General features: G+C 39.3%; 1 long non-coding RNA gene across 1 annotated transcript in view; it reads right to left on the reverse strand.

Moving 5' to 3' along the window:
* Window positions 1–11579, reverse strand: part of LOC141386357 (uncharacterized) — a 48775-nt gene extending 37196 nt beyond the window's left edge. Inside the window, exons 1-2 of the long non-coding RNA XR_015494131.1 lie at window positions 11416–11579; window positions 10443–10636 (exon numbers count right to left, since the gene is read on the reverse strand). This is a non-coding gene — a long non-coding RNA (uncharacterized LOC141386357). The remainder of the gene's footprint in view (window positions 1–10442; window positions 10637–11415) is intronic.
* Window positions 11580–12447: the final 868 nt, after the last annotated feature.

Consider the following 12447-nt stretch of genomic DNA (forward strand, 5'->3'; position numbering starts at 1 on the left):
GTGAAAGCACCCTAGGGATAGGGCTCACTAGCACTTTTGGTCAGCACCAGGGTTCATTTGAAGTCAGAGTACAGTACGATTAGCTAGTGTGAACATGTGTGAACCGTACCCGAGTCTGCCTGAAAGAGGGTGGTCTGGGGTATGGTTCACGCAAACTCTAGTATGACTGCAATCGTACCAAATAACGAAAGTGAACCGCCAACTGTACGACACCATTTTTTATAACATTAATTTGTGTGTGTGTGTGTCTGTGTATCACGTAATGTACCTTAGTGACAGGCGGGACTGAGCCAGGGCAATCACAGTGATAATGTCTGCTTGTCTCTTTTAAAAACAGGGATGTCCTGAACGTTTAGAATATTTTTGCGGCAGATGGATGCAAGTCGTTTTCTGTATGTCCAAAACCAAAAGATTCAGCAAAAGCAGAATGACCGTGATGTGCAGACATCTTTCCGTTTATGTGCTTTGCTTTCGTGTCTGTCACCTACTGTAGCACAACAACAGCTTGATGATGCAAGCGTACCCGGGTTCAGAAGGAAAAAAGACAGTGTGAACACAAACCAACTGAAAAGGTGGCAATTGAACTTGGGTATGGTCCAGGCAATTGATCCAAGTGTAAAAGCACCCTAAAAAGTATGTTGTGTGCAACTGATCAGAAGTTACCTAAAACAAGATTTCTTCAAGAAACATCCAGTGTTATATGCAGAGATATTACTATGAAAAAAGGCAACTCTGCTTGTTCATGTCCTCAAGTAAAACCCAGACTCAATGTCAAATCATTGCTAAAATAAGACGCTTACTGAGATTGAGCAGTAAAAATAGTCAGGTTAGCATGACTTGCATTCTTCGCCATTCATTTTGTTGTTCTGAATGAAGCACCTTGGTTTGACAGCATGCTTGTTACTAAATTTGCTGTTAAGATGGATGAGTGAACGAAGCGCTCGGGTTGTCAAGCTGCTCAGCAATGCGTGTCCAAAATGGTGGGACCATTAATCTAAAGCAACCTGAAACTTTGTCAGGTAAAGGCCGTGGAAGCTTATGCTGTCATTGTACAAATTTGCAGCGACAAAAGAGACCAAAAAGGAAAGCCGTGCTGTACAAACAGCATTCAATTACACTTCGCCTTCACATAGAGAAAAAATAAATATACATACAGCGCTCAACATACACTCACCGGCCACTTTATTAGGTACAACTAGTTGAACCACCATTTGCCTTTAGAACTACCTTAATCCTTCGTAGGATAGATTCAACGAGATACTGGAAATATTCCTCAGAGATTTAGGTCCATATTGACATGATCACGCAGTTGCTGCAGATTTGTCGGCTGCACATCCATAAAGTGAATCTCCCGTTCCACCACATCCCAAAGGTGCTGTATTGGACTGAGTTCTGGTGACTTTGGAGTCAATATGGGTACAGTGAAGAATCCAGTCTGAGATGATTCGTGCTTTATCACATGGAAGTAGCCAACAGAACACTGTGGTCATAAAGAGATGGAAATGGTCAGCAACAATACTCTGGTAGACTGTGGCGTTGACACGATGCTCAATTGGTACTAACGGGCCCACAGTGTGCCAAGAAAAAATCCCTCACAACATTACACCACCACCACCAGCCTGAACCATTGATACAAGGCAGGATGGATCCATACTTTCATGTTGTAGACGCCAAATTCTGACCCTACCATCTGAATGTCACAGCAGAAATTAAGACTTATCAGACCAGGCAACATTTTTCCAATCTTCTATTGTCTAATTCTGTGTGAATTGTAGCCTCAGTTTCCTGTTCTTAGCTGACAGGAGTGGCACCTGGTGTGGTCTGCTGCTGTAGCCCATCCGCCTTAAGGTTTGACGTGTGTGCAGAGATGCTCTTCTGCATACCTCGGTTGCAACAAGTGGTTATTTGAGTTACAGTTGCCTTTCTATCAGCTGGAACCAGTCTCTGACCTCTGGCATCAACAAGGCATTTGCGCCCACAGAACTGCCAATCACTGGATATTTTCTCTTTTTTCGGACCATTCTCTGTGAACCATTTTCTGGTTGTATGTGAAAATCCAAATACATCAGCAGTTTCTGAAATACTCAAACCAGCCCGTCTGGCACCACCAACCATGCCACGTTAAAAGTCACTTAAATCACCTTTCTTCCCCATTCTGAACTGCAGCAGATCGTCTTGACCATGTCTACATGCCTAAATGCATTTAAAATTCTATTCAATTTATCACGACAGTACAACTATTTCAACATTTCAGTTTATTTAATTGCTTATGGTGGCACAGTGGGTATCACAATCGCCTCATAGCAAAAAGGTCGCTGGTTCAAGTCTCAGCTGGGTCAGTTGGCATTTCTGTGTGGAGTTTCCATGTTTTCCTTGTGTTCGTGTGGGTTTCCTCCAGGTGCTCTGGTTTACCCCACAAGTCCAAAGACATGTATGGGTATAGGTGAATTGGGAAAACGAAATTGTCCGTAGTATATATGTGTGAATGAAAGTGTATGGATGTTTCCCAGAGATGGGTTGCAGCTGGAAGGGCATCCGCTGTGTAAAACAAATGCTGGATAAGTTGGCGGTTCATTCTACTGTGGCAACCCCAGATTAATAAAGGGACTAAGCCGAAAAGAAAATGAATGAATAATCACTTATAATCAGAATTCAGATGATCATTCACACAATTAGAATTAAATCATGTAGTTTGGTGCGGATCTTTAACAAAACTAACTTTTCCAGCTTTGCTACGTTGCCAAGCCATTGTTTACTGATGTTTTGGCACTCAGCGAGTGTTAGTTTTGGACCCTACGCAGAAGTGATTCTGATCTCAAGCCATTCTAATTGGTGTCATGTTGTAAGACAGAGCAGCTCGTAGCTGTTTGACCGGATTTGTTTTCGCCTCTGTAATTCTTATATCAAGACTAAGGTCTCGAAGGGTGCCAATAGCTCTCTATTGTTGCTTCATTTTCAGCATCCCATCCAAAGATACATTTTTCCAATAGTGGAATGTCAGAAATTTCCCACAGCCCGTCTGATTATGTTTTCCGTTGTTCAACAGTTCCACCTCACACCTCGCCTTTGCCAGAAAAACTTCTGTGTTGAGAAAGACTTGTGGAAAACATGTCAGAGTATGTTTACTTTTGAACATTGTAAAATTACCCCTTTGGCAGCGTGTAACCACTATGCGGTCGGAGCTCAAATTTATGTACGTTCCTCAACAGAATCGGCTAACATTTTAATTAGCACACTAATCCGTACAAGGACGTATTGATGGAGTCAAGGCGCTGAAAGCTAAAATAGTATTCACTGCGTTTTGTTCTTTGGAAAGGACTTTGTGTATATTCATCAAGTCACATGATCCGCGTGTCCTCAGAGTCCAATTTGTGTGTGGTCCTTACAACTGCATTCATTTTCAGTCAGTCGTCCAAGATAACGATCTTGTTACGCTGAAAACAAACCAGCTGTTTCAAACTATACTTATAGGCGAGACAGTTGAACAAACCTGAACAATTGGATCCTTTAAAATGCATCTTTCAGTTCAAATGATGCTTAAAAATCCAATGAGGTGATATAAGCATGCAATGATTAGTTTGTTTAAAACTTAAACCCTGAACTTTACACTTTAAAACATATTGAGATGAGAAGTATGGTGCTTATAAAACTTTTTAATTGCAATTTTTACATGGCAAACACTACTAAATGTATTGTTCACTGGAACCACCCGAGCAACCACACAGCAAGACACTAAATACATTAAGAACTGTTTAGAAAAATCCTGACAACTACCCAAAACACCCTGATAGCAATCAGAAAATTATTCAAAATATTATTATCTATAGAAACATCGATCAGGGGTGCCCAAACTTTTCTTATAAAAGCCAAAAAAAAAAAAAAAAAAAAACTTGATTGAGGGTTGTGGGTCGAAGTTAAATATTCTAAACCGTATGACATTTAATTTGCCATGGGTAATTTCCTAATTTATTTGCTAATATTTAAAAATAACTAGAAAAAGATGCTTTAAAATATATAAATTATTGATGCATTATCATTTTTACCATTTTATAATGAACTTATTATAGTAAAAACATAAACAAATCCATTTATAAGACAATAAAGTTCAATGCTGAATACACTAGTCGAGTTGCTCCTGCCTTTACCTTGCACTGATGTCTGACGCATGGTCCTCTATCTGTCCACTGACAGTATTTCCATTTTAAATGTCTGATTCATTTACATTTAATTCAAACAACTTTTTTGGTAGCTCCCCAATTAAATAAAGAGACTAAAGGTTACATTCGGTTACATTAAATGATGATCTCTGTCAAAGGTGTTTGGCCCAACCAATTCCCATCATTCTCCCTCTCTTTTCAGATGGCCAAACTAAAGGTTACCATGGACCAACTTTGGCCCGCGGGGCAAAGTTTGGGCACCTCTGCACTAGATAATTGCTTCTGTTACACGAAACATTATTATAGGATATATTATAAATAAATAATTGGTATATGGTGTGCATTGTTTTCTAATATTCTAAAAATTGATCATTTGTTTCCCCCAGCTACCACTTTAGGACTGTGTCAGGTTTTTCATTTCAATACATTTTTTGGCGCATTTTTCATTGAATTGGGCCATCTCATCCCAAGCTAATTTTAAAACATGTTTGTGTTTCTGTGTTTGTGAGTCAGAGTATGTCTGTGCTGTATGTGTGCACACTTGCATGGGAAAAAAGAGCAAGAAAAAGAGAGTACATGCTTTTCTTACATAATACAAGAATACTTTGTGAAAAAAGCTTCCTGTTGTCAAGTATACTTGACTAGGGCTGTACAGTATATCGCTTTAGCATGGATATCGCAATGTGATCATTCACTGTAATCATATTGCACCATAAGCAATGTTGAGTTCGTATTATAATTTATGTGCTTTTCAGGCCTGTGACTGTATAACGATTCGAAACGCATTCAGGAATATTTTACATTATGTAACTTTAATAATTGATTTTATTGAATTGCTTTTATTATTCAATTACCGTACCTAAATACAGCCCTAAATTTAACTATAAATATTTTTAGTAATATAAAAAGTGAATAAACCCTTTGCCTTTAAATTATTAAGAAAATGAACTATATGCATAATTATAAAAAGTTAAAACAACAGTTTCAAATGACAACGGTTTTACTCACTTTTTTAAGTATAGTCACTTTTAAGCGTACTCACTTTGTGAAGTTTATTTATGAACTAATTTCAAGAGGATCACGTGCTTATGATTGCTTGCGACTGATCCGACAATTCCTAAGCCACTATAAAAACCCTAAGTTCCATATAGCAGCCATCTTTGTTTGGAAGAATCCCCCTTCCACCCCTACTCCTTCTACTTTACTAGATGGGTGGCACGGTAGCCCAGTGGTTACTGTTGCCTCAAATCAAGAACATCACTGGTTCTAGTCTTTCCCAAGCCAGCCAACATTTCTGTGCAGAGTTTACATGTTCTCCCTGTGCTCATGTGGGTTTCCCCCAGGTTTCATCCCACCTTCCAAAAACATGCAACTTAAGTCAATTCACTAACTCAAATCGGCACCATAGACATGCTCCAAGTAAGTGGTTATCTCTTAAGAGCAATAACTATCTGTTCATTAGCTACTACAGCAGGGGAGTTCTCGAGATCTACCTGTGCTTAAACTTCCCTTCACCTTGCAAACCCGAGGGAGCCCCGGGCTCGAGGATCTTATGAGCTCAGGGCTGTCTCCCAGGACAGCATGCCAAACAAGCTTTATACTCAATCATCAGCTAAGTGTGAACTCTTTAAAAGTAATTTAAAGGAGCAGTAGGTGATCCCACAAAATGCCACCTGTTAAGCATAATAGCTCTAAAAACACAGTCGTCCTGAACGCGGACCGTAAAGATGACAGTAGACAACACACTAGATCATGTCATTCGCCAATTAGAAAACTTTATCGTACTTTATAATACTACAATTCCTAATGAAAAACTATTATATCTAGCACGTTTTCAGTTGTGTAGCAAGCAAAACTTGCCATAATGTGCAATATTTTATGATTGCAAGGATTGTTGGTTTCACTCTCTCACATGCTTTGACCTAAAGCGACTCTTCATAGTGGTTGGCAGGCGACGTGCAGGAATTACACGTATTACCAAGCCATACATGCAATTTCAGACAGAACATTCAAAGTAGCATGATGAACAATACACTGTAGGGAGAGTGTCACAGGTTGTCATTGTTCAAAAATGAACCAAAGTAAATATAAAACCATCATCACCTCAGTAAAGCAGGCTAATAGCGCCATGTACTGATGTTTTATTGTTAAACTAAATAAAAATGTACATTGTCAATGCTGTACAAGGGCCCTTATAAAACTGAAAATATTCACATCAATCTTTGACCGGGAGACTTCAGTGGCTGAACATCACTCCTGTGCATATAACTAGTTCGTAACAACAAAATCTACATCAGCTTTGCGTGACAAAAATAGTTTAAACATAACATTACCTGTCTAAAAGAAATCCTTCAGCAATAGTGTCATTCTTCCTCCAGCGAGTAAAGCTAACTGTTTCCCTGACAATAATTTGCACACCTTAGAAAATTCATCAAAATCAAGCATTTAACAGCCCAGCAGTATAAAAATATTCTGTATTTTACAGTATAAGGTGTATATAAAATGATCAGTCTCCTACAAATTACACATTTTTGTTTTATATAAACCAGGTATTGAAACTGCAAACACACACTTCTTTATGCATCTTTATGAATACCCTTGCATGTGCGGGAATGCATTATTGTGGAGTGGTGGTATACTTCCCACTGTAGGCTTTAATCCACAAATCCAGAGCAAGTGTTTGGTCTTGAGGGCAGATTTATAGTGGAGATAAGCGTTATATATACGTGACCTTTGGGGACGAGTGTGGCTTGGCTCCCAGATATGAGTAGATGGGAGCTTTAGCACGCTTGCTGTCAGACGGAGCTTACCAGGCCGGCGGCGTGGGATTAACACATAAAAACGCTTATCTTGTGAGTCAGCTGGCAAGAATGCAGCTCTTCCAAAACCTGCGATGCACAACAGAGGCACCGCAACACTCCGAGGAGGAGCACAGGAGGGCTTTTATTATTTGTTAAAGACAGTTTGGGGAAGACATGTATGAGAAAGTTCTTAGCAACTGCAGGGCAACAGCCCAGAGTGTCATGTCGTGTCATGTCCTGTCCTGTCAACCAAATAGCAAAATTGTATCACTCTGACTGGACACCTTGTTGTGAACACATAATAAAGCAGTGCATTAAAACTCATTAGCACATACTAGTTTACAATCACATTTCACACTCCTAATAATATGTCTGGGGTTAACAAATAATCCTGGATATTTATTGACATACATTTCACACTGTACACTTCTAAACCCTGAGTTCATCTCCTTATTTGTATATTAGTGGTGTTACTCTGGCTGATTAGATGAACCGCAGGTAACCTTTTTACAAGGCATTGCGCATCTTGCCAATATTTTGCCATGTCGGATTTACGCCTCATGAGTTACACAGACAAAAAACGAAGACAATACATTTACTTACTCCATTTCCTTCTAGTTCTTGATTTACCAGAGGTTGACACAGCGGAATGAACCACCAATTACACTGGCATATGTTTTATGCTGCAGATTCCCCTACCTGCAACAACACAATTTTTGTGACTGTGGGGGAACCAACATGCAAACTCCAGAGAGTAAGACCTCCTGGTCCAGCCGGGACTCAAACCAGTGAACTTCTTGTTGTGAGCTGACAATATTAATAACCACTATGCACCGGACAAAAGTACAAACAAATGTGAACAGGTGCAAAGCATGTCATCTTACCATCTCCGGAACACTCCAGTTTACACAGTTACATCATTTAATTTCATTTAATTTTCTTTCGCTTTACCGGGGCCGGGTTGCGGGAGCAGCAGTCTCAGGAGAGAACTGCAGACTTCCCTCTCCCCAGACACATTTTTCTAGCTCCTCCAGGATCCCCGAGGCGTTCCCAGGCCAGCCGAGAGACATAGTCCCTCCAGCGTGTCCTTGGTGCTCCCCGAGGCCTCCATCCGGTGGAACATGCCTAGAACACCTCCCTAGGTTGGCGTTCAGGAGGCATCTGAAAGAGAGGCCCGAGCCACCTCAGCTGACTTCTCTCGATGTGGAGGAGCAGCGGCTCTACTCCGAGCTCCTCTCAGGTATCAGAGCTCCTCACTTTATCTATAAAGCAGGTCGCACACCAGAAGCGCCGCTCGGCGCCGCGACACGGTGCGCACATGACATTTTAAAGTATCACACACCAGACGCGCACATTCGAATGATATTTCACATGAAACTAATCAGATGGTGCTCTGTGGCGCGGCTGAAAAATGAACTGCGTCCTGAGCCGTGGACGGGCGCCGCCGACAGCCGGCGACTTGCGGCGCCGGTGTGTGTATCCTGATAGAAACCTATGTTTAGAATTCTAAAATGCATGGCGCTGCGTGGTGCTGTGCGGCGCGCCGCTAAGCGGCGCTTCTGGTGTGCGACCTGCTTAAGAGTACACCCTGCCACCCTGCAAAGGAGACTCATTTCGACCGCTTGTATCCGAGATCTTGTCCTTTCGGTCATGACCCAAAGCTCATGACCATAGGTGAGAGTAGGAAAATTGAGAGCTTTGCCTTTCGGCTCAGCTCCTTCTTTACCACAACAGACCGATACATCAACCGCATTACTGCTGCCGCTGCACCAATACGCCTGTCAATCGCACCTTCCATCCTTTCATAAAACCCGAAGACACTTGAACTCCTCTATCTGGGGTGAGGACTTTTCTCCAACCTGAAGATGGCAAACCACCTTTTTCCGGTGGAGCACCATGGCCTCGGACTTATCTTTTATCACCTTAAATGTATTTTTTAAAGAATGCTGTTTACATGATGCATGTTTCCCGTTACTTACGTCACATGAGTCTGTTGCCAAGCCTCCAGCAGCAACAAGAAAATACCACTCCGTTTCAAACTGAACAAAGACAACAATGGGTTAACACCACATATCCAGAGAAGGGTTTTAATAGCCTTGGGTGAACTGTAGTCCTAACACCAGTAAAAATTATGTGTGAAATGTGTCTTTACTGGAAGTTAAAGCAGTTTTAAACGCACATTAAAGAAAAATGCATGCTGCTTTTGGTTTCTGTACAGCTTTTGCCGTGTAAAGATGCCATTAGATTATTCAGTGTCAGTAACAGAAGTGTGAGCTCACATACCTTTGAAACGATGATTTCAAAATTGTAATTGTAGCAAAATGATCATAGGCAAATCCTGCCGCGCATTATTATAATTTCATTATATTTTTAATTGTAAGCACCATTTATAGACGTGTGATATGTTGTAACAGACATTAATTTAATTTACTATACAGCACAGCCTTGTATAAAAGCAGTATTTTCTGCAAACATTGCTTGCTTGATTGTCACTAGGTTTTGTTACCCTCTGTGCTTTAATCCTGCAGTAAACTGCCAACCTGAACAAATCCAGACCCCCAGAGAGCAGCAGTTAAGATGCCCCAAATGTACTTAATCCAGCCGTAGGCACCGGCTCTGTCAGAACACAGTTAACAAGCCTGTGATGGTATCAAGCGTAACATGTCTTCATCCTTTACAGGCAATATCTGAGCTGTTCTCTCAGGATTTGAACCTCTTTAAGGCAAGGCAAATCTAGCACCGGTTCAACTTGGAATTTTTAGCCTTTCATAAAGTGTTTTCAATCTAATGTAAAGAAAACATTAAGTGTTTATTACTCCACAATTTATCAGTGTCTGTAGATTTCAGTTGCAATACATATTTTTAAGGCTTTTAGCTCAATTTTTTTTTTCTGCACTAAGCATTAAATAATCCACTTAAGGAGCACTTATAATTTTAAATCTACAGTTTATACAGAGGGATATCATTCATTCATTCATTTTCCTTTGGCTTAGTCATTATTTCAGAGGTTGCCACAGCGGAATGAACCGCCAACTATTCCAACACATGTTTTAGCAGCGGATGCCCTTCCATCCGCAACCCAGTATTGAGAAACACACACATACACACACACACACACACACACACACACGCACACACATTGTCTTGAGGTTGTTTAATATGATGCAAATTAGTTTCTATGTGCGAATTGATTGGTCAGAAATGACAAGACTTTCCACTCAGCCAATCGCCATAGACAAGGGGAAAAAAAAAAAAAGTAGTAACTGCAGTTTGAAGCAAAGTAGTGGAGTAAAAGTACCAATACAGCACTAAAAATGTACTCAAGGGAAAGTGAAAGTGCACATTTCTAAAACTACTAACTAAATTACAATTCCAAAGAAAAACTACTCAGTTACAGTAATTTGAGTGTTTGTAATTTGTTACTTTACTCCACTTGTTACCCTGGCCTCTTTTTTGTAGCTCTTTTCCACTCTACATTGTGTACCTTATGGAGCTTCATTCTGACCCTGCACAACCCCGTCTGACCGCTGAATGGATGACAGCCAAAGAAAGCAGGTGGCAGCGGGATCTTTGATGATCATACGCTATGCATTCGTCTCATATGTAGCTGTGAACATCCAAGTCCATGCCAAATATGTTGAAAGGCATAGCTGCACTTTAAAGACACCACAGCGAAACCTGGGAAAGAATTTTGAACAATTTTGTGTTTAACTTTGGCAACCATCTTTTATAAAGACACAAGCAGTTGGACAGTAGCTGGTGAGTGCATATTAAATGTATTTTAATTTTATATTGAACAAAAATACAGTAAAATGATGACCATTTTACATTTTAAAATAATTTTCTATTTTATTATTTTTTTTTATTGTTTGTTACAGGTATAGTAAGAAAATATAGCTGTTTTAATAATTATAATTTTAGTTTGATAATAATTACAAAAACTATGAATCCCAGTTAAAAGGCTTCGTCCAAGCTCAGAAGAGGCTGTAGCGCTGAGACAGTACAGGAACTGAAGGAGTGTGTTTATTTACAGGTTTGTTGAAACCACTCAGTGATGTTGACTATTTACAGTAGCCATATACAGGAGAAAAACTGTCTAATCTGAAATTATATTTACAAAGCCCACAGGGACACATAACATGGAAAGATGGTTATTCAGGCATCAATACTCCTCACACATCAGAGGAGCTTCTTCTCTTCTATGGTGACCGCTTGAATATAACTTTATCGGCAGACCAGATAATAATAATAAACAGCTGAATCAGGGCACTAAGAACTGTAACGTTAGAAGTCAAACAACAATACAATTGACACCTGACGTATTAGATGAAAGCCACCTATCTGTTTAATTACTGTTTTAGGTAAGTTAGTTCAGCCAAATTAAAAGTAGTATATTGTTTCAGCATAATTATATCAAAATGTTCAAAAAATAATATCAACATATAAGTTATATTCACCTTACTTTCGCGCTTCGACCAGCGTTTATGACTATGACCAATTAAGATAGCAGTCTGCAACATTTGCATAAAGTAAACAAACGAGTCTTGAGTCTTTGGCTAACGTTAATCCAAACGCACATGTTTTGAAGCGGCTAGACTTTCTGACACACCGGAAGCCATTCAAGTTCAAAATTCCCGCGCCCGTTCTTTTCTTTCTTTCTTTTTTCTTTTCTTTTCTTAACTGGTCTGTGGCTCTTAGTGCGCCGTTTAAACCACATTTCTGAATGTTTACGCTAAAATAGATATGACGTGGAAAATGGTGTTAGGCCTACATTGCGTGTAAAAAGTATACACCCATGTCAGTTTGCTGTTCGAACAGCAGTTATAATAATAATAATAATAATAATAATCATAATAATAATAATGATTAACATAATTTTAAAAACATAAATAAAATTTGATAATAGGAATTTTTTTGCTGTTCTTTTTTTAAAAAGTCCTTAACAGTTGGAAGAAACTGTTAGTGAATGCTTTGGAATGCAAAATGCATTATCATCACTGCATAAATTATGGCTTATCAATGAAAAGATCAAAGTGCTCTTGAATGATAGGAATCTATAACTCAACAAAATATAACTTCAGTTAACATTGTTTTTTTCAACGTGATGCTTTTCTTTTAACAAATGCAGGTGGAACATTTTTTAAGTGATCAAAATCTTATTTCTCCAATCTTATTTAAATATGTGCAATCATATTTGAATCAATGTTAGGAAAAGTTACTTTAGAAAGTAGTGCAATACAATATTAAGTTAATTCCAAAAAAGTAACTAGTTGCGTTACTTTTATGGTAAAGTGCTATGTTACTTTTGAGGCTTGATTTCTTTCAGAACTCTTTTTTTTTTCTTTCTTTCTGTTTAATAAAGGAGTTTTGGAATTAACATCACACTGTATAACCTACTGTACACCTTCATTTACCTTTAAAAAAACACACCCAAAAAATTATATTTCGGATAAGGTTGTCTGAGAACTTCCTGACCCCAGAGCTCGACA

The sequence above is a fragment of the Danio rerio genome, chromosome 6 (genome assembly GCF_052040795.2).
Source record: "Danio rerio strain M-AB ecotype USA chromosome 6, GRCz13ab, whole genome shotgun sequence".
NCBI classification, from domain to species: Eukaryota; Metazoa; Chordata; class Actinopteri; order Cypriniformes; family Danionidae; genus Danio; species Danio rerio.